At 48.6% G+C, this 23,329-nt stretch overlaps 1 protein-coding gene across 7 annotated transcripts in view; it reads left to right on the plus strand.

Annotated features, from left to right (window-relative positions):
* Nucleotides 1–1,556: 1,556 nt before the first annotated feature.
* The window catches only part of OGDHL (oxoglutarate dehydrogenase L), a 2,607,259-nt gene continuing 2,585,486 nt past the window's right edge, over nt 1,557–23,329 (plus strand). For 3 of the 7 annotated variants that reach the window (XM_069610806.1, XM_069610810.1, XM_069610809.1), the window contains exon 1: nt 1,557–1,683. The gene's annotated coding sequence lies outside the window, so the exon portion shown is untranslated. Of the gene's footprint in view, nt 1,684–1,703; nt 1,808–23,329 lie in introns of those variants that run through there. The other 4 variants (XM_069610808.1, XM_069610811.1, XM_069610807.1 and 1 more) reach the window with 4 other exon arrangements.

The following is a 23,329-nucleotide window of genomic DNA, read 5'->3' on the forward strand; positions in this document are numbered from 1 at the left end:
ACGGAAAACAATGTTTCCCGGTACTGACTGTTTTAAGGGCATGTCAGTTTCCCCGTAAGAATGGAGCGAAAGCCCAGAGGAGTGCGGCAGAAGGCTTCACTTCTCTGGCAAAGTCTAGATCCTGGTGAAGACAATAGCAAAAAGTTTAGAGGTTGCCACATGGAAGGAAAATTACCCACAATTAAGAAATCTTTCCTAACACGTAGCACCTCAGTTCCTGCTGAATACAGCGGCGTGGCAACCTTGGCTTCGTCGTCATCTTCCCCAGTCGCTCTGAAGAACATGTCTAACTTCTTAATCCATACGAGCCACTTGAGCCCCAACTTCAAGGGCGGTCCTGATGTGTCAAACTCGGGCATGGGCGCCAGAGTGCCATGCTGCCGACGTGCTCCTCGCGCAAGTGATGCAGTCTCCTCGTCTGAGACACTCATTGTCGCAGGTCGCACAGGCACCTCACACACGTGACTGAGGCCGCAAACCTGTTCTTCTGGTTAGATCCCTCGCTGCTAACCACTGACCTGGATGCCTTGATTGTGTGGAAAGCAGGCTCTTCCTTCAGTAGCCCCCTCAAGCTGGGCCATCAGACATGGGTTGCTGGCTCATTATGGCTGTCTTGAAGAGATGTGCCCTTCAGGCCAAGATTGTGGCTCCCTTCCTAGGAGAAACACGAAAGTTCCAAAAATTGTTCCTTTGCTAATCTGTGGCAGCGCACGAGCACCCTTGCGGGCCGCAACTGCATCACAGGTCGATTCAAGATGGCCGACGATTGTGTCAGCGTCGGATTCGGGCCGCGTCAGGGAAAGATAGATGTTGCTTGCACTCGCGTGCGCAATAGTAATCCTCCCTCGAGCGACCGTCCTCGTCGCCAATGTGATAGTCTGCTGTTGCCTCGGGCCGCCTCATTCATACACATACACACGCATACTAATGATACGCAGAGATGCGTCTTGTGCTGATGAGGTCCTATTGGCAACTGCCGATCGGGACGCGTTTATTATCAATGCGCATGCGTGAGCCCAAACGAGGCTCGCAGATGCGTACCCAGAACTCACACTGTAACAACAAGGACAACATGCAAACAAAAAAGCCCATCTTCCCCACGGGTTATTTGTAAAATATGAACATGCAGACCTCATTTAAACTTTACTTTTATTTCTGGTTTTTTTTCTTTTTTTAAACCAGGATCAAATCAGGGTTACACATAACTACAATAAGGATTTCCTTTTATAAACCTACGAACTTCTGGATTCCTGCATCGCCTCTTCTGCTTACTTGGCGGGCGGTTTACTTCAATTCCCTAGACGTACCGGCATTTCACAGGCATTGGTCCGTTCCAGTTCAGTCAGGAGCATACAAGAGTTGTGGTGCTTAGACTGTGGGCTGAGTAAAAAAAAATGTTGAGCGTGATGGTGAGAGAGAATCGCATTGTGTGGCTGAGCATCCGAAGGTGCCGACAGCAGACGGCAGAATTGCTTATATATCTATTCTTCAGCACCACAGACAGCAGAAGGGTCTTGTCACGTGACTGGTTCTCTGCTGGCGAGATGGCCACGCCCCCAATCTGCAACCCTTCACGCTGTCCTCTGTGATGTCACCGCGCCAGCATTCACCGTCCTAACGTTCTGACTTGGAAACGCAGTTTGCCCTCACGTGAAGCTCTCGCTCGCAATCGCAAGAGTTCAGGTAGGACGGGGGTGGGGGAATAGAGGAAGTGGAGGTTGGCTGTTGCATTCCCTCTGCACAATAGTCCAGTGCTACATGTTGAGGGACTGGGGAGTACATTTGGAGCGGATCTAAAGTGGCACAGGTACAGGGGAAAAAACCTTGTCCCGAAAATGTGGGCAACGTGTGAGAGCGGCAAGATGAAATGATGTGTGGGAGTTAATGTATAAGGAATGATGAAGATTGTGGAAGGACCAGAAGGTCCGGCCGTCATCTGGTATGCCCTATTCGACGGCAAAAAAATGAGCGAGCCCCCCACCCCCCCGTTATTGTCACTATGTAATAACAGTGCATCCCAGAGAATGGCATGCAGTGCATCTCTAATACCCGAGGGCATCATGGGAAGTTACATTAAAAGGAACTGGCAGAAGTAAGCCAAAAACAAAAATTGTGATGCCCAGTATATGCACGCTCATTGTGTTTACCTATGAGGCTTTTTTGAGTTACATGATGTGCAGGTGTACATGTTTGAGGTCTTAGTTTGAATGACTGGGGCTGGTGTTAAAGCATTGCTCTGCAGCTGATGCTTTCAGGGATCGAAATTAGGATCTGTTATCCAGGAGCAATCTGTGGCTTCGGCAAAAACCCCAAAAGATTAACTACACATTCCCACCTCAGTAGCATGTCTCACCTTATGATCATATGATATGATAGGGTATTTATAACACGCTTAATACCCAGAGGTTTCTAAGCGTGGACCCGGGTATCAACCTGTGTTGCTCCATGTCGTCTTGCTTCCAAGGCAAGCACGTTGGCACTGAGCTATCCTCCCTTGCCAGGACACAATACATTGGGGCTCATTAAGACCCTACCGGTCCAGAAAAAAAGTGCTGGTATTTCTGTATACCGGCACTTTTCATGGACCGACAGAGTACAAGTTTATTGGTAGGGGTTACCTGAGCTGGAGGTAAATAAGTCCCTCACCTGCAAAAAACAGCCGGTATTACCGGTGCCTGAAATACCGGCAGTCCCCGCCCACCCCCTCTTGGAATCCTATCGGACTCAATGGAATGGGGAATAACTGCTGTTACCGGCACCTCGAATATCTCGATATTACCAGGATATCAGGCGCTGGTAATGGTAGGTCTGTTTCCCGGTATCCCGCTAAAATTACCAGAGGGATACTGGGAAACCCATAATGAGGGTCATCGTTTCTTATACCAGGGCAACAAAACCACTTCAGCAGTAGTTACTTAATGGTAGGAGTTAGACTTTTACCATGGCCCATGCCTAGTGCAGACAGGTTTATATGGGTTGGAAAGGAGAAAGTCGCCCAGTAAGAAACGAGCAGCACAGTCCCAACATCAATTGTTTCATGGTGTCTTTTTTTAAATTTTTATTTCATTGGCTTGTGGGCAGCACATGCTTGCAATGGGAAGCATGATGCCAGGTAGCCACCTCCTTGACCTTTACAGCAGTATTACTTGTAAGGATTTCTTCCTGCAGTCCACGCAACCTTGGTGCCATTGCAGGTTTTCACTGGAAACAGAATGAAGTACCCCTACCTGCAAAGAATGGCAGCCTTAAGCTGACTTCCAGAGTAAACACATCTGCTCGTGTGGAGAACTGACAGAAGACCTGCATCTCTGACATAGTCAAGGAGATTATCGGCAGTAAGATCCAAGCTTGCAGTATTATTTTTGCTGACGGAGAGTACACTCAAAGTTCATTGAGGACCTTCTATTGGGTGTGATCATATTAAACATTACCAGAGGAAGGGACTCGCACCACTTCGGGCCTGTCTCTCGACACATTTTGGACTGTGTTTTTTTCTTGAGTATACCATTTTGCCTCTTCTCTGCACCGGCAGACTGGATGGTGTTGGCAGTGGAGATTATACTGGATATTAAGTGCAGTAAATAGCTCTTGAATTATCTGGTTTACCAAATGGGTATCCCAAATCTTGTCACAAAATACCAGACCAACTCCTTTACCACTGAGACAGCATCTGCCTTGGGACATGAAAAGGCCTCAAACCAGCCAGACAGTGGGCCTCATTACGAGTTTGGCGGTAGCCATGGAGCTATTTGCTCCATGGCTGCTGACAAACTGGGCTCCTTTACCGGGTTCCCAGAATGGGGAATTACCGGGCCATTCCGAGTACGAGGGCCCGGTAATTTCTCTCTCTGGGAACCCGGGCCCGGACCTCCCCATTCCCATCTGAGCCCCCATAGGGCATAATGGGAGAGGGAGCTAACAACGGGCCGATTACGACCGGCCCATTGTTTGCTCCCTCTTCCCCTCGCCGGACCCGGTAACGACACCTGGTTTTACCAGGGGTCCTTACCGGGTCCCACAAGGGGACCCCATAATTTCGCGGGACGGGTTTAACGGGTCCGCCTCCATTAGCAGAGCCGGTTAACCCGTTCCGCGAAAGTCGTAATGAGGCCCTGTATGTCTTAAACTACCTTTATGCACTGTTGGTTTTTACTGCACTCAAGCCAACTTGTATGTTAACGAAGGGACCATATCGTGGGGGGTGGGCATCTTGCGTGGTTGGTTTAGTTTTTCCCACATTGTGTTGAAGGCAAATAGTGCACCTCATAAAATCATTTGGTGCCATTGCCTCCAAGCAGGTACATACCAGTGCTTGTTTAAAGTTGAAATCATTCCTTCTTTGCCCCCACATGTGCTTTTCCATGATATAGCCTAACCAAGTACGAGAGTAGTAATTTTGGTGCTACAAAATGTCCCAGTTTATCTCTCCACAGGGAGTCCTCATGTAAGCGACAACCTTTTAGCATCCACATGTCTTTTTCTTTTGAAGTAGTATCCTCGTGTATTTGTGCTAGCTGTGAGGAGTCCCAAATGTTAGGCAGACAACTTTGGGAAGGTTTTTCAAAAGATGCCATTTTATTAAATCAAAAGGTTGGATAAACGCCTCACTATCCTTACCCTGATGATGATTTCCCTGCTTAAAATAAACTAAAGGAAATACCTTTCTGTCCCTCTCACTTGTACATACAACAACTCAATAAAGTAATATATGTCAATTCAAATAAAACAAATATATCTGTTATGTTCACAATATGCTAACAGTTTCTCCTTACAGTCTGGGTGAATTCCCCTTCTCCAGATTCAAGAAGGATTCTATTCAATAGTTCCAAAAGGATAAGGAAATCCTGTCTTATAACAAAGTTCCACTTCAGCTCTTTTGGTCCCAACTTGACAACACAAAGGAGTGCCCAGAGGGTGCTCTTTGGGCTGGAGAAACTGCTGGTTTCTTCCCTGATCCGCGAGTTGTCCTGCAGATTACCGTGCTGGAAAGATCAAGCTATTTTGGTCAAAACTTTACTTAGGAGAACTAGCCACGCTTCCAAGTCCAGCCTAACCGTCTATATTGACGGGGCGCGTGCACCAAGGAGGGTCCAGAGAGTGCTGGGCTGGAGAGAACGCTGGTTTCTTCCCTGAGCCGTGTGTTGTCCTACAGATTACTGTGCGGAAAGGTATTAAGCTTAGCATGGACTTGCGGGACTTTATTTTATTTGAATTTTTTTTTTTTTTACATTTGTATAGTGCGCTGCAGCCCAAAGGCAACAAAGCGCTATAGCATGAACGAGACATAGGCAAGATTATGATTACATAGACAACATGAGGTACTTAGTTACAGATGGGGGTGCTAGGTTACAGTAGCAGTTGGCAATGTGACGGGGTGTACCTAGTGAACCCTTTGGGGAATTTAGAGCAACGTTGGAGTCTAGAGCAACGTTGGGAGTCTAGCAGGTCAAACAAATAGCATGGTTTTGATGGCTTTGCGGAAAGCTAGCTGAAAGTCAATCCCCCTAAGGTGTGTAGGTAAGGCGTTCCAATGTGAGGCTGCGGTAGCTGGGAAGCTGGCGCCGCCTGCACGCACTCTGCAGGTCTTAGGGATGCAAATCAGGTTGGTGTATGCAGTTGGCATGGTTGGTGTAGGAAGAGGAAATAGGCCTGGCTATTCTTTGGGCAAGGCATGGAGGAGCCAGATCATGTAGGCATTTATGCGTGAGGGAGAGGATTTTAAAGATGATTCTCTGTTTAATGGGAAGCCAGTGGACCTGCCTTCTGAGATCAGAAATGTGATCCTTTTTTTTGGAAAATCCTGTGGCAGCCCTAAGGGCATTATTTTGAACCAGCTGGAGCTTAGAAATGTTTTTGCCAGATGTTCCACCCAGGAGAGCATTACAGTAGTCCAATCTAGATCCTATCGTAGCCCTGGCGATGGTGAGGCAGTTCTCTGAGGATAAGAAGGGTCTTGCTGCATTAATCAATTTGGAGTAGTATGCCGAAGACGAGGCAATGTCATTGACCTGCCTGTCCATAGTGAGATTAGAGTCAAGATAGACTCGCAAGTTCTTGACTGTTTGGGACACAGCAATGGGTATATTGTCGATGGTAAAGGAGCAATATTGTTTGTCAATGTTACCCAGAATGGTCGGTGACCCAATTAGCAGAAGCTCGTTTTTTTCACTGTTAAGGCATAACCAGTTTTCTGCCATCCAGGCTTGGATTGTGCAGTAGATGGAGTTGAGGGTGTTCCTGTCTGCCTCATAATCACCTGTAATAATCACTTTGATTTGACAACGGAACACTACCGTGTCATCTACTCGTTTTCTTTTCTTTTTATTTACTTAGATCAAGCTATTTTGGTCAGACCTTTACTTATGGGAATTACCCACGCCCCCAAGACTGCCCTAACAGGATATACTAACGGGGCGTGTGCACCAAGGAGTGCCCAAAGAGTGCTGTTTGACAGCTTGGGGTGAGGCGGTGGGCCCCGTGTTATTTATTTTAGCTTATATTTGTGTTCTTTTCTTTTTTTTGAGGAGGTGGAGATAGGCAGATATAATGAGGAAGAAAACATAAATACTACCTGATCCTCTTACAGTCCCACTTGTTTTCTCCTCCCGCCGAAACAGTATGTCACTCGCGGTGGCTTTACCGCTTCTACCGTCTCCTATTAGAATCTTGTTGCTTCCGGGTGACAATTGTGTGGATGAAGGAGGGAACAATGTTGCGGTGGGTGCAGATGAGGGTTCTGACCGGGTTCCTGTTATGGAGGCAGGTGCAAGCATAAGACCTACGGTAACTATCTGCCAATGTTGGGTAACTATCTGTTTAAAGAAGGGGAGTTAAGAGAATGGGTTTTTACTCAAACAGAACACTTGAGTGGCTCCTATATCAATACGCCCCTGATTCTTTGTACGGGGGAAGCTTCTTTATTAGCTATGCACTTGGAAAAACTAGGGGATGCTAAAAACAACATTAGCCCTTTGGTGTCCCATACATTTGCTAGCTCTTCTGTATTAATTAATGAGGATCCTAATCCCGTGGTTATTGCTATTAAGAATTATTTTCAAAAAATTCTTGATGTAGGTAACAGGCAGACAGGTGGCATTGAGGTTCGTTCTACAGTTGTAGTTATTGACTTTCTTTCAGGTGTGTCATACATTTGTTTTTTTATTCCATTACATTCCATTACATTTTATCACATTTTACAGTGGTGTGTCTATTAGATATCTTCGGAAAGATCCCCAAATGTCCTTTGGTGTACTTGTTGCTGCCACTGTCCCAATGTACCCCTCCTCTTTCATCTATTTATTTATTTATTTTTTTAAATATATTTTATTAGTTTCATTACAAACAATAACAAAGAGTAAAGCAGGTATCAGTGGTGATGATTGAGCATATCAGAAGAAAAGATTAAATCCCCAACTGTCCCCCACCCCTCCCTCCCAGACCACAGTAAGTACTAAGTTCGTCAAGAGTCCGTGCTCGGGCCTGGGTCGCCTTCCCCAGCTACCTCGCTCTCCTGTGATTCAGGGTGCAACAAGGGTACAGTCAAGGCCACCCAGCGGTGAAGCTCTTCGCTGGAGTCAAGCCTCAGCACTTGGATCGCAGTCTCCCATGCTGCGGTTTCCCCTGCGATCCACTTTGTAAGGCCCCCCCACCCTAGGGGCATAGGTGGGCCTTTGGGGCTCTTCCACCCCATGGCAATGCGCCTTTTGGCAGTTATATAAATAAGGTCTCTCAGCCTGTTGAGGGGTTTGTTCTCCCTGCTGCGCCTAAACCTGCCCAGGATGCATGCCGAGGGCTCGTCCACTTCGATGTCAATGTCTGCACCGGCCACTCTATCCCTCACTTGAGTCCAGAATTCTCTAATCACTGGGCATCCCCAGAACATGTGGGTCATGCCAACCTCGGGCTCGCCGCACTTGGGGCATGATTGATTGGTCGCACCGGTGAATCTGGATATGGCTTCCGGGGTGAGATACGCTCTGTTCATGACGTACAGTTGAATGAGCTGTAAGCGGGCGTTCTGGGAGATTTTTTTATGGTAGTGGGTTAAATCGCCCCAGGCTTTGTCTTCGAAAACCAGATTCAGTTCGGTTTCCCATTTGTCTCGGCATCTGAGGTCTTCTTTGGTGGAGCCCCATAGTAAGGCCTCGTAAATACGTGAGGTTTTGTGGCCCCCCTCGGCGGCATTAAGAATCGTTTCAATACATTCGTTTTCGTCATTCAGGTCGCCAGCGGCGGGCCACCTGCTAGTTAGGGCCTGTATGACCGCTCTGTGCAGTAGGAATTGCCCGGCCTGGAGGCCAGTGGCGTCACTAAGGTCTGGGAAGGCTAAAACCGTCTGCTCCTGGATCAGGTCCCCAAGCGTGGCCACCCCAAGGGGCTCCCATTGTGTACGGGTCTCAAGTTGCCCCCAGGAATGGTTGGACATGAGTGCTGCAATGGGGATCTGTGGGGAGTATGGGTCTTCAGATCCGACCAGTTTGCAGGCCCTTTTCCAGAGTCGGAGTCCCAGCTTGACGAGGTAAGGCCAATGTTCAAGAGCACCTCTCTTGGCCACAGCAGATCCCTGAGTAATAGCTGGGGGAGGGCCGGTTGGAGGAGGCGGGTGTCTGTTGTGCTCTCGTCGGCCATCCACCGCACAATGTGTCTCAGCTGGCTGGCTAGGAAATAAAGTTCAAAATTGGGGATCTTCAGCCCACCCCTCCCGTATGGTCTCTGGAGGGTCTCCAATGCCACCCTATGCCTGCCTCCCTGCCAAAGGAAGCCCCTACAGAGCTTGTTGAGGTCTTTTAAAGAACGCCGGGGGGATGTAGAAGGGAATGTTAGTGAAGTAGTACAATAGGTGGGGCAGGGCGACAATCTTAAGGAGGCCCGCCCTCCCGGCCACCGAGAGCGGAAGCCGCCCCCAAAATTCCATGGACTTCGAGAGAGAGTCTTTGGCCCTTACGGTGTTAAGTATATGTTCCGTGCCGGGGGTCCGATGTATGGTTATCCCCAGATATTTAAACGATGTCGCCTGCCACTCGAGATCTAGGGGAGGGAGGGACCCATAATGATCACTGTGTAGTGCGGCTAGGGGGTAGAGGCAAGATTTGTTTCTGTTAATCTGGATCCCGGTATGCTTATGAAAGCTGTCCAGGGTTTCAAGAATGTAGGGTAGGAGGTGTTCGGGGTCCTACAAACATAAGAGGGTGTCGTCCGCGTACATGGAGACGAGATGAGTTGTCCCATCTATGGTGAGGCCCCCATCTTCGTATTCCTGTCTCAGGTAGGCTGCTACAGGCTCGGCTGCGATGATGTACAGCATGGGGGTTAGGGGGCATCCCTGGCGGGTGCCTCTGTGTAGGGACCATTTCGCAGAAAAGGTTCTATTAGTCCGAACTCTTGCCGTGGGGTTGGCGTAGACCAGCTGGGTCCATTTCAGAAATACTGGACCAATTCCCATCTTTGCCATGGTAGCATATAGCCATTCCCACCTCACGGAATCAAAAGCTTTGGTGGCATCCAGTGATGCCACCGCAAGTTTCTGTGATCTTCCCTCGGTACTATAAATGACGTGATGCAGCCTACGCAGGTTCTCAGTAATGGATCGTCCGGGGACGTATCCGGTCTGGTCTTGATGGATCAGCAGTGGGATCACTCTGCGCAGCCTGGAGGCAAGCAATGCGGTAAGGATCTTGCTGTCTACATTTAGCATGGAGAGGGGCCTGTATGAGGCACAATCTGCTCCGTCCTTCCCAGGTTTGAGTAAGGGTATTCTCACGGCCTCGCTCAGGGATTCCGGGAGGGTGCCACGCTCGAAGGCCTCGTTATAGACCTGGGCCAATATAGGGGCGAGTGTTTCCTCGTAGGTTTTATAGAACTCCCCTGGGAGGCCATCCGAGCCCGGGGTCTTCCCAGCTGGTAGCGTTCTGATCACCACCTTGACCTCATCGGGAGTGATGGGCTCATCGAGAGTCTCGGCCATATGCGGGTCTAGTTTTGGCAAATCGATGACGTCAAGGGCGTCTTCGATCCCCGTGTCAGAGGGGGTGGTCTCAGAGTACAAATTATGGTAGAAGCTGGAGAAAACCGAGTTGATTTCCGGTTGGGTATGCACAGTAGTGCCATCTGGTTCGAGTATGTGGCATATGGGTGGCCTGGGGGTTTCCCTTTTGTAGAGCCAGGCCAAGAGTTTCCCGGGCTTGTCTCCCAGCGCATGGACTCTCTGCGTGTGTTTGGCGTAGCTTAGTTTACCAAGGGCTTCCCAGTGCTTTAGGCAGGTTTGTCTAAGTTCGGACATTTCAAGTAAATGATCGGGAGATGAGTCAGCCCTGCCCTCGAGAGTGCGCAGGTCTCCCTCGGCCTGTTCCAACAGGGTTGTGATGGATCTCTGGGCGCCCCCAACTGCTGCGATCATCTCACCCCGCATGACCACCTTATATGCCTCCCAGGCGGTACCTATGTATTTAACACTATGTAGGTTGTTCTCCCAATATTCTTCGGTCTCGTCTCTAATGTGCTCTCTGAATGATGTATCAAGTAGAGCTTTGGCTCTCAATCTCCACGTGGGTATGAGGGGTCTAGGCGGGAACACCTCCCAGGTGACCAGCAGGGGAGAATGATCGGACAGCACCCTCGGCAAGTAATGCGCGTCAACAAACATAGACTGCTGTGTCTGGCTGAGAAAGATATAATCTAACCTGGTATGCACGGCATGTGGGGGGGAGTGGAAGGAGTACTCCCGTTGCCCCAGGTGCTGGTCCCTCCAAATATCACTTAGTTGTAGCTGGTGGACTAACCTGGAAAGTATTTTGGCCGGAGGGGAGGGGCGGTCATGTTTGTCGTCGGATCTGTCCAGCAAAGGGTCGAGGGTGCAGTTATGATCGCCCCCCCCCCCCATATCATAATTCTGTCCATATACGGGGTGAGCCGTGTGTAGAGGGAGTGGAAGAAGGTAGTTGAGTCGTGGTAGGGTGCGTAAGTGCTGACCAAGCACAGTTCTTTACCCTCAATAGAACCGCAAACCACAACCATTCTCCCCTCGTTGTCTGATTTAGTGTTGGTGAGCCTGAAGGGTACCGTGGGGACAATCCAGATCAGGACCCCTCTGGCATAGGAGGAGTATGTGGAGCCCACTAGGGTGCCACGCCAAGTTTTGGCCAAGGCGTCTAGCTTTTTGGCAGACAGGTGAGTCTCTTGGAGCATGGCGATTCCGACCTTGCATCTCTTCAAATAGGACTGGACGCGTCGTTGTTTGACAAAGCTGTTCAGGCCTCTAACGTTCCATGTGATGATATTAACTGTGTCAGCCATAGTTGTTGCGTAGTCGGACGAGTGGGGCCAGCAGGACTCTGGGTCTTATTGATGCTGAAGTGCATGACGAGTGCTTCCGTGGTCTTGGTGATTCCCGTTTGCGGTTCCCAACTATAGTAATAACTCCCTGTTTCCAACCCTCCCCCCTTAACTGTAAACAACCGAAACATAGAACTAGCCCAGCGAGGTTGCCCTTGTTATGACAATCCCGTTTCCGCTCCGTAGGACCGTGCATGGGTCACTAGGTGCCCTACGGGAGGGTATGTACACCCAAAAAAAAAAAAGGAAAGAAATTTCCAGGGGGAGGAGTGGACCTTGACTCGAGTGTCTCCATATCAGGATCCGTTCAGTTGAGTAGGGGGCTCATTCCGCCCGCTGGTGGTGGGTGAAGGCTGCCTGATTGCTGTTGAAATGACGAGAGAAACGTTATCTAGGTTTCCGCTTTCTTTCTTCGATGTCAGGAATTTGCTGTCCATCCATCCAGTCTCTGGCCTGTGCCGGAGTTTCGAAAAGGTGTGCCCTGTTGTTGTGCAGCACTTTGAGTCTTGAAGGGTACAGGAGCATGTAACGCAACCCAGCTGCCTTCAATCTGGCCTTTGTGTGTATAAACTGGGCTCTGTTCATTTGAACCTGGAAGGTGTAGTCAGGGTAGATTGCAATTGTTGCAGAGTCACGTTTGATTTGACCACCTGCTCCAGAAAAGGCTAGGATCACCTCTCGATCTCTGTAATTAAGGACTTTCGCGATCACCGGCCTGGGTGGAGCGCCCGGCGGGCGTCTTTTAGCAAGGGATCTGTGGGCCCTTTCGATAGAGAAGCCTTGGGTGAGTTTGCCAGCTCCCACCTCTTGCAGCAGGAGGTTCTCAATATAGTTAGTGGGGTTGGAGCCCTCGATACCCTCAGGTAGCCCAAGGAGATGAATGTTGTTGTGACGGGCTCTCCCCTCAGCTTCCTCCGCCCTGTCTTCCAAATTCTTGACTCTTTGTTGGAGCTCGTCTACGTCTGGGAGGAGTTGCGTTTTGGATTCAGTATTTTCCTTGACCTGTATTTCGAGCGCGGCAGTCCTGCCGGCCAGAGAGCGGACATCTTGGCGCAGAAGGCCCAAGTCAACGGCAACAGCATTGATTTTGTGCTCCATCGTTGTTCGTAGATGTCTAATGGCTTCGAGGAGCTGGGTGTTGCTGGGTTCAGGTGCCGCCGGTGTTCTATGGTCCGATTGAAGGCTTGTGGGCCCACAAATCGTGCTCTCAGGGTTTGGAGATTCGCTGGCTGCCTATGTGTCCAGGGTGGTGTGCCGTTGCTTGGGCCTGCTACTTTTACCAGCCATCTTGTGAGCGCACAGTTCTCTCGCCCCAGGGGCGCCGGTGGTAGGCCGCCAGTAAGGGGCGCGGCGGAGTTCCTCGTGCTGTTGCTGCGGGGCCCAGGGCCAAGATGAAGGCGAAGGGGGGGGAGAGGCTGCAATATCTGGGCGTCGAAGCGGGGCTTCGTGCATCCGAAGAGGCAGGCGTCAGCTTTCGGCAGTGCCCGCGCCCAGTCTCGTGGGTGAAGGTAAGCTGCGGCCGTCCGGGAATTCACCAGCTCTTGTGGAGCGTCAGGCCTGGGTCGCTCTCGGTGTCGGCTGAAGGGCGCATGGTGGCGGAGTCAGCTTCGGCGACACTCCCAGGCGCGGATATGCGTTGGCGGAGGGGGGAGGGGGGCGAGGCCCCGGTGATATGCGGTTACAAGTCCTCTGTCGCTGGTTACCCCCCGCCCCGCTCACCTTCGCAGCTCCGGCCGGCCGCAGGTCTTGTCAGGGCTCCGCTGGGCCCCGCGGCCCCGGGCAGGACGCCAGCTGGATGGAGGCTCAGGGAGTAGGTCGCTCTGTCTACGAGCGCGGTTGCTCTCTCTCCCGACCCCGGTGCAGGCTGGCCGGTTGTTCTGGCTCCCCGGCAGGCCCCGATGGACGACGTCCTCCGCGGTGCAGGCACGCTCTGGTCCCTCGAAACTCAGGATGTGGGGGCCGCCATTTTGGTTCTCGGCTCCGGCTCTTCTCGCTCGACGTAAGTCGATGTTGGTTGTCTCCAACCGTATGAAAGACGGATCAAGCGACAGCTGCTGAGATCCGGCGACGAATGGTGCAAGTTGTAGCTTTTAAAAGTTAGCAGAAATGCATGAAAATCAGCTTATGATGGCACATCGGCGCGGAGCTCACAGCAGACACGTCCGCTCTACATGGCAGTTAGCCACGCCCCACCTCCTCTTTCATGTATATAAGTCAGTTCTCTGAGCCAATCACGTAGTGTTGGAGCTAGTTTGGATTTCCATTGTAGTAATATATACTTTTTCACTATAACACATCCTATGTTAAATAGTCTACGGGTTTTGAGATTGACCTTCCCAATGTTGCCCAACAAGTATTTAAGGGGAAGTAGAGTAGGGGAGGGGCCCTCTGTCATTACATGAAGCACCTCAGCAACTTCTCCCCAGAATAATGACACTTTGGGCAGCTCCAAAACATATGGGTCGTGTCTGCTCCCTCTGCCACGCGCTTCATGCATTTGTCTGATGTGTCTTGGGAAAATCGTACCACCTTTGCTGGAGTGTAATGCAGCCTATTCAGCACCTTAAATTTTATGAGTCGTAGGCTGGCATTAAGAGTGACCTCTTTGGTTAGGCAGCAGAATCCCTGCCACTTAGTTTCGTCTATGCTTGTTGCTAAATCCCTCTCACATTTTTCCTTTGTTGTGGTGCATTGTGCCATATTGTCTTGTATCAGCTCGTATAACCTTGGGATCAGCCCCCTCCGCTCCCCCCCAACCCCCATCACTATTGCCTCTATGCAGTTGGAGGGCTCTGGTTCCTTAGGAAATTATGGCCACCGCTTCCGTACTGCTGCCCTCATTCTAAGATATTGTAACATTTTCACTGGGTTATCTCCCAGTTTTGCCTTGTATTCCTCCTCAGTTACGAAGTTACCTTCTGGGTATAGATCTCCCAGTTTCATTTCTTTCCCTGGGTCCCATGCGATTTGGACGTCTATATCAAATGATGGGGGGGGGGCCTGGGCAGTTGCATAGGGGTATTTTGCTATTGTATGGGGAGAGTATCTGTAGACGCTTGAATAGTCGCGCCATGCGTTCACCGTCGTAAGCACTGGGTCGAATGTGCATGTATCTATGTAGTGGTCGTCTAGAATGACCGATTTAAGGTCTGTAATGTTTTAGGGCCCGGTGTTGTGGGCTGGGGCCTATCTGGTACCAGTACCCTGCATAGTGAGCCTGTGCCACCAGATTATATAATTTGAAATCTGGGGCGGCTTGTCCCCCCCCTCTCCTGTTCACAAGGTTCGGTTAGTGTTTCCCAGCTCATGTGGGCCGTTCCTCCCTCCCAGACAAATTGCGTTGCAAGTGATCAGAGTTTCACAAATAATTTAAGTCCCGGCCATATTGGGATGGTGTTGAAGTAGTAGAGCACTTTGGGTACCACTATCATCTTGAGCAGAGAGACCCTGCCATATAGGGACATTGGGAATTTGGACCATATGTCTAATTTTGCGGCAAGTGTATTAAGATCTGTCTCATGATTCTTTTCATACAACAGTTTCTGTGTTCGGGATATCGTGACCCCCAGGTATTTCAAACTAGTTTGGGCCTACTTGAACCCACATAGGTCTTCTGGTTCTGTGGTGACGTCTGTTAATGGGAATAACTCTGACTTTGTAGTGTTGATTTTGTTTCTTGAGTGGGGCGTGAATTTGGCTAACTCTTCCATTACTGGCTTAATCTATGATTTAGGGTTTCACAGATATAGTAAGGTATCGTCTGGGTATAGGGAGATAACTTGTCGGGGACCCGCTATATGTATCCCTGTGTGTCCATGTCTGTCTGTCTCATCAATCGCACAAGCGGTTCAGTTGTTAATGCAAATACGAGGGGTGAGAAGGGGCAGCCCTGTCAGGTTCCTCTGGCCAGTGGGATTGGTCCTGATATATAAGCCCTTTGGTGCGGACTTTCGCAGTTGTGTTCGTATAAAGAAGTCTTTCATACCACGTAAAACGACCTCCCAGTCCAAACTGCCTCACTACCCCGAATAAAAAGTTCTAGTTTTTCAGCGTCAAGTGAGGCTGCTACTGCAGATGGGTGGGGGGACGATCTGTGAGATAATCCTAAACAATTGTCTCAAATTAAAGGCGTGGACCTGCCGGGGATGAAGCCCGATTGGTCGGGGTGTACGAGAAGGGGCATGTATAGGAGTAATCTATTGGCCAGTACTTTGGCTAGTATTTTTGCGTCGGAGTTAATCAGCGACAATGGGCAATATGAGGCTACTTCCTTTGACAGTCTTCCTGGCTTTAAGAGCTGTTATAACCCCCTCCGTCATAGTGGATGGGAGGTTACCATTTATGTAGGATTCTTCCCATACCTTAAGTAGTAGTGGGAAAAGGATGTCCTTATATGTCTTGTATAATTCCATTGTCAGCCCGTCCGGACCCAGTGTTTTGCCCTAGGCCAGTGAGGAAATGGCCTTTTGTATTTCTTCTAGTGTCACTGGTTCATTGAGTGCCTCATGGACCTCTCTGCCAATGTTAGTGAGTGCTATCTCTTCTAAGTACCGGTCCATGCTCTGGTTAGTACAGGTGTCTGTTCCAGCGTATAGTTTCTTATGGTATTTCTCAAATACTTCGTTAATTTCTTCCGTCTCTGTAAGGAACTGCCCCTCACCCCCCTCTATGCCTGTAATAATCTGCCTCTCGCCATGTATCACCCCGGCCAGGTCGCGGCCTTGTCGATCTTCCTCCGCATATATAGAGGCTTGGACTGGTATCGTCCTAAGGTGTGCCTCATGGTCCGCCAGTTCATGACATTTCAGCAGATTTCCCTTAATGATTCACAAGAGAGCTCTATCTCCTGTGGTCCCATATTTGTTTTCATTTCTACGTAGCTCCAGCTCTAGGCCCCCTAACTCCCTTCTAACGTTTTTTAGGATCCCTGATGTGACTGAGATTGCTGTGCCCCATATCCATACTTTAAGGGTTTCCCATATTGTTGTATATTGTGCAACCGTGCCCTTGTTGGTATTAAAGAACATCTCAATTTCTTAGTGTAAGGTTGACACCAGTGTGGCATCTGCCAGAGCCGCCACTGCCATCCTCCATAATGGTTGGTGCTTTGGTTTCGAACTCAGTGAAATATGCATTACCACTGGGGAATGGTCTGACTGGGTATGCAGCAAAATCTTGCTGCCACGCAGTCTGTGCATCAATATCGCTGACATCAACCAATAGTCAATACGGCAAATTGTGTTGTGAACAGATGAGTAACGTGTATTCATTTTCTTCCGGGTGTTCCTCCCTCCACACATCTATCAACCTGAACAAGGTCATTATTTGTCTAAGCATTTGGGCAGCCGCCGTAAGCCCCCACTGTCTAGTATTAGACCTTACCAATCTTCAGACATGTTAAGAATCGTTTTGAAGTCTCCTCACCGTATCATATGGACATCCAGTGTTTTCCCCAGTATTTTCAAGACCGGGGCGTAAAAGACGGCAGTCATCAATATTTGGACCATATGTGTTTACCAAGATCATCTTTTCTCCTGCTAGTTCGCCTCTAACAATGACATACCTCCCTTCAGGGTCCACCTGGACATCATCAGTGTTGAAAGCCAATGATTTATGTATCAGTATGATAGCTCCCATCACTCGCGATGAGTAGGAGGTGTAGTACCTTTGTCGTCCCCATTTATGTGCAAACCTTTCATGTGTGGAGCGTGTGTCTCTTGTAGCATCACAATTTAAGGGGAGTACCTTTCGATGTATGCTAATACCTTTCTGGCTTTAACAGGGTTATTAAGACCCTGCACATTCCACGAGATTAGCCCTATTGGAGCACCCATTTGTTTCTTGTTTTCGCTTTGCTTCTCCGTACGGATGTGCCTGCCTTGTGATGACCGCAGTGCAGCCCCATGTTCGTCTGCTAGCCTGTCTGCCAATTTTTATGTAACACTCCCGCCTCCCTTCATCCCAGTGGCAACCTTGTAACCCTCCCCTGCCCACCACCCTCACCATCTACCCCAACTTGATGATGCACCCCATGTGTTACCGTGGAACTTCCACGGGCACATTGTTCGCAGCTACCATCTCGTGGACTGCCCGTCGAGCGCTTCCGCACAGGCTTCAATTGAACCATCTTTTCGTGCCTATGTATTTACTATATATATTAACTGTTAGATTTTAAGGATACAGTATAGCCTCCCATAAAGTCTACAGCATTTTCCAGTCTTTCCTCCGGTCTTGGATCTCGGTTCTGGTCGTCGCTGCAGTCTGGTTGCAGAGGAGGGATGGTCGCCTCCACGTAATTCATAGCATCAGTTGGAACTCAAAGAAGTGTGCTCTCCTTCCATGTTGAATTCTGAGTTTCACCAGAAATATTAAATCATATGGGACCCGCCTTGCTCTCAATAATCACTTCACCGGGTCATAGGTTCTCCTCTGGGCTTGTATCCCAGTTGCGAAGTCTGGGTAGATATGTATGTTATTTGCCTCGTAGCGAAGTGTTCCTTCCTCTCTCGCCAACTTCAGTGTTAGGTCTCTGTCTCTATAATTGAGCATCTTGGCGATGATTCCGTGCGGAGGGGCGCCCAGTGTGGGCGAGGGTGCGGTGCGCATGCGCTACTACGAAGTGTGCAGAGAAAGTAGCCAACACAAACAGGGTTTTCAAGAGCGTTTCGATGAATGGTTCCATTGGGCCCCCTGCATGCCACCTCCGGTACCCCTACAATGCGTACATTATTTCTCCTTGAGCTCGTCTCCAGATCCTCCCATTTGCCTCTCACTTCGTTAAGTTCTGTGTTGTCCCACCTTGTCTTCCACTTCGCCAATTCCTTTCCCTGCTTCATTGATGCAGCCACTTTCCTTTTCCAGCTTGCATTTAAGTGATCCTATGTTTGGAACGATGTTGTCTATTAACATTGACTGACATAAATCCCCTTTGCATGGCTGATAGTAGGTGGTCTTCGCTCGCATTTTCGGTTGTTGTATTTGGTCCATCGGCCCGGGTTGGATCTGATGTCCATTGGGCTTTTCTTCTTTCCTGCGCCTTTCGTCATTCTCTGTAGTTGTTTTTCCAATGGGGTGTTGTTTCCTCTGGATGCCCAAGATGTTGCTGCCCTTTTTCTGGGGTAAAGGCCTGCTTTGCTACCGTTTGCCTCCACTCTGCTAATGGGTCGGATGTTGCTTAATTTATGATGTTTCCTCTGCTGTCCTTTATATTCGGGCTGTGGTCTTTTGCTGTGATCTGCGTAATGTAGGGAGATACACCTCAGTCCTGTATCTCTTGTATTTTACGTATTCTGGCCTTCAGGTGGGGAGCAGTGTCTTGGATCTATGCTCCAACATCTTGTGTTTAAGGTGTCACATTGTTTATGGATGTTTACTATAGAATGACGGAGGAGCTCCCTCTCGAGTTTCGTTGTTACTTCCCATCAATCTGAGATCCACACATAGAGTTACTACTGTTACCCAGGGCATATAGGAGCGGCCTGCACTACGAGTCACTCTTTATTATGCCAGTTGCGTACTATATCTATTGTTTTGTGATTCCGGGTTCTAGGCCCTGGTACGCCATCCCTTTGTCATGTCCTCTATTGGATAGGCCCAGCGTTTGGGGCTGCAGTTTTATTATTGTTCTGCGCAGCGTAGCTCCTTATGAGCCATGTCTGGCCTCTCTTGGTTGATCCATGTGTTTAGACCTGCTACAATGGCTCTTAGCTGCACAGCGTGTCCTCTTGTGAGCCATGCCCGGGCTCCCCTTTGGAGGCTTCTACATAAATGATTCCTGTTGTGTACGCCTGGCACTCCAGCATTGCGGAATAAAGTTGTGGGGGGAGGTGCAGCACACACCCGTGCTGCAGCCGCCTGTGCCCATTGTTGCTCGGGGAGTGAGGGGGGAAACTGTAGACTGGCAGGGACGTGACTGCGTCGCTGGTGGAGGGGCCGCTATGGATCTAGATCTGGGTGCAGCAGCCTCCTCGCCTGCGGTCCAGCGCAGATCCTCGTCACTCTTCTTGTGCACCCTCTTTCCGATTCCCGGCAGGCAGACGCCGCCGCCCCGCCCCCCTGCAGACCGCCACAGCGCTGTTCTCCAATGGGAGTCTCTCCTCCTCCTTCGGGATGCCTGTATTGCCGTCGGCCTCTCTCTGTCAGGGCATTCGTTCACCTTTCCTCTGCAACTGTGCCACTGCAAGACACCGGTCTTTACTCTCTGTCGCCATGGAACATCAGCTTTCCTCCAGTATGAGGTTAATCAGGTTATTAGGCACTTTGAAGGATATTTTTATGTTTTAGGATATTGCCTGACGTGGAGCTCTCCGTTCAGGCAGTCATTCTCTTCGCTGTTCGACAGCGCCCCCCGGATCCATTGCTATGAAGAATTTGCATAATGCAATGTGTTCAGAATTAATACTCAGACTCGACACCTGTTTGACATTAGCAATAATCTCTCTGTATTGGTTGGATTACTGAAGGAGAGCCCTTGCTTAAATACCACGGGACTCCCCATGCAGGATTTGTCCAAGCCCTCCTCCGAAGGGAAGGATACAGCCCAGATTGGATACAGCCCAGATTGTGAACTGTGATGTGACTAAAAATAAGATAATAGGAGAGTTGGACAAAGACTCAATATCTATGAATATGGAAAAAACAAAAAGGCCGAACAAAATATAAAAGATGTCAAGAGCCCTCGAAACAAGAAAGCCCTAAATAAATCATCCAGAAAAAATATGCAGAAACAAGGGTGGTCTGACTGAAGATTTTGGGGAGCCACACGACTCCTCACTTGATGAAGTGGACTTAGTTTGTATGGGATAGGTGAACACCAAGTCTGGCCCTGAGCCGTCTGAAGTTGGTACTTTGGGGGAGGAAGGCGGCCCCATGGAGGCAAATAAGGAGGGGCTTTATGCTGCCGCTATTGGCAGACTTGATGATGCCATGAAAAATGGGTGGAAGCTTCGGCTTACCCCAGTAGGTGTTTCGCGGACTGAGAAAGCTACCTTAACATTTTTTAACCAGAACGCTCCCTTGTGGGTGAAGCGTACGAATAGGCTCAAGATCCTCTGAGTCCTCAGAATTTATTGAAGAAGGTGTGGATATCAATACCTATGGGAGACCCTCAGGTGCTAATTTAAGGCCACAAATAGGGGGTAACACCTGCATTAATACCCTTAAAGAGAATGACTCTTTGGGCCTCACTACACGGTAGGAGGTAACCATGCCGCTATTAGCGGCATGGCTAGTCCCTTACCGCATACCGGGTCCGGGTAGGCGGTATGGGGACTAACCGGGTCATTCCGACCCTGGAGAACCCGGTAAGTCCCCATGCTAAATATCATTCCCCATTCGAGCCCCCATAGGGCTCAATTGCGGTACCTTTATTAGCTCTGAAGTCCCTTAGCGGGTCCCGTCCTTAACGCCTGGTAAGACCAGGCCTGGTCAGACCAGGCGTTAAGGACGGGACCTGCTGAGGGACCTTGTAGTAGGGCGCTAAGGGATTACCAGCACCAGTGACCTTACCGGTAATCCCTTAGCGCCTACCGTGTAATGAGGCCCTTTGTCTTTAAAAACTCTTCCAAATGAATCAGTTATAAGAGATTTGATCAAACAAATTCTAAGGCAGGAAGTCGGCTGTGGGAGTGTTTCTGATTATAACGACAAACCCCATCTTAAAACCTTGAGTGATACATCACATCCGAAAATTCAGAGTGATTTGTCGTCCACCCAGCGCTACATCGCAGGGGATAAACCAATGGTAGGAGATCCTGTAGAGGCTTTGGATCCACCAGGGATGTCCTTAATTAATGCAACTGTGGCAAAACTAAACAGTTTTAATGGGAGAAATCATAAAGGGAGTATTCCTGATACTTATAATCAATGTGGGGTAGACCGGTCCCTGTGTGGTAGGCAGCCCATTATAGTTCATTAGGACTTCCCTTTTGGATACCAATCTAATATAGTCGATATGACTATATTAGATTGGTAATACCATTGGGAATGCTGTATGAGATTTTGTTGAATTAAACTGAGAACCATCAAAAACTGAGCTATTACCTGAGGGCTTATCCTCCAAAAACGATTGTTAATGGAGCTAGGGTTGGTGTGGATAGGGTCTTGACCCTGAATACATTTTTTTTCGAATGATTGCCCGGAAATGACGAATATAGACAGCCATGTGGCAAAGTATAGAGAGAGTTGGAGGTGGCTGTCCATCTCCTTAAGAGAGTCCATAACACAGTTAAACGAAATGAAAGTGAAACTTTAACGTGAAACCAATGTGCACTAATAAGATCTTATGTGATTATATCTGTGCCCATACCCTTTTTGTCTACAAGAAACTTGGATTACTGCTCTCCCCTCATGGAAGGCTATGACATTGTCAGGGAACCGGCAGTACAGGGACCTAAGGGCCGTCCCTCTGGGGGGGGGGTCTCCTGACAGCTGTTCAACAAGGTAGGGGTTTAAATATTATACCCTATTCCGTTTTATGTAAGGGCGTACTGGTGGTTTCCATTACAGTTGAGAGCATACAAAATCCTAAGAACCTTCTTTTGTTTAATATCTACTGCGGTACAGAGGGTAACCTTATTTTGACCTTGCAGAAGATGAACCTCTCAATTGAGGAATGGTATCTAACTTGTCGAGGGGTCAGGTGGTAGTTTTGACACATTAAGGAAAGATATTCCCTTGCAACTTTCACTATTAGGTGGGGATGAGGGAGGAATTGGTCCAAGTGCAATAAGGCGAAACATTGTTCAAGGACTAATGTGGCATTTGAACTTGGAGGGTTGGGAACTTGAATTGCTCCACCCTGACAAAAAGAATGGTAAAGGTCATTTAGACACATGGTTTGGTGCCAAAGCCTCATCCTGCCTACACTACATATTTGTATCTACTGTCTTTTTTAAAATGAGAAGATATTTTGAATTGGTCCATAGTGATCTTAGTGGCCATGTAATGCTGATGATCAGTTTTGAGCTGTATAGTTGTAACCGTAATGCTTTGTACTATAATTCTCAGATGAGGATAAACTAACAAGGCAGTCGTTTAGATGTACTGACAAGAAGATTACATCTTTTAACATTCTGAACTACTTTGAGAGCTCATCTTTTGAAATAAAGAGAGCAATGTATACCTCATGCTCATTTTACCAGTATACCTTGAGGGTGTTGGCCAAAGACGTTAAATAAAGGTGTGTGGTAATCTCTGGCAAAATTCATCAACATAAATTTGAACTTAGTGTTCAACATATGAAAAGGATAGCCAGGAAAGAAATTAGACATACAAAAGCCTCTAGGATGAGTGTTCATATCTCTGTGCAGAAGAAGATTAAAGGTATTAAGCAGAGACTGAGGAACTGGTCAAAGATGTATAGGGCCAAACTCTTACAAGCTAACAGTGAGGCAGTGTTCTCCTCTTTAAAGGAAGGTAACTTGCATACTTTCTGGGGTCTGAATAACGACCTAGAAAGAACACAAAATGTAATACAACCCAGTCCAGTTAGAGAGGAGATCTGGGATTCTCACTTTAGAAAACTCTATAAAGCGGGACCTCAATTCTACCCCATTTTAAGTGTGGGGACTGACAACACTTGGTCACTCCAGTTTACTCTGGGAGACATCGCTAAAAGCATCTCGAATGACAGTCGGTCCAGAGCTGGGGACCCCAACTCTCTAACCTACACGATATTTAAACAGAATGTTGATCTATGGTCAAGTATCCTCTTTATTCTTTTTACTGATATCATGCTGTCTCAGACAATTCCAACCTCTTGGAAAACTTCCTATGTGTGTCCGATATTCAAAAAGGGCGATAGGATATCCCCAGAAAGTTATGGGTCCATGTCTATAATGGATGTAGACTCAAAAAGCTTTGCTGCGATTGTTCTGAGATACATAGAAGAATGGTGCAATGAGAACACCATACTCAATATATTCCAAGTGGGCTTTCGTAAAGGAATGGGTACGGACTGTGGAGGTATGATTTTTGACCAGTCTTCAGCAGGGAATTG

Source organism: Ambystoma mexicanum, chromosome 8, assembly GCF_040938575.1.
Source record: "Ambystoma mexicanum isolate Mex_15411 chromosome 8, UKY_AmexF1_1, whole genome shotgun sequence".
Lineage (NCBI taxonomy): Eukaryota > Metazoa > Chordata > Amphibia > Caudata > Ambystomatidae > Ambystoma > Ambystoma mexicanum.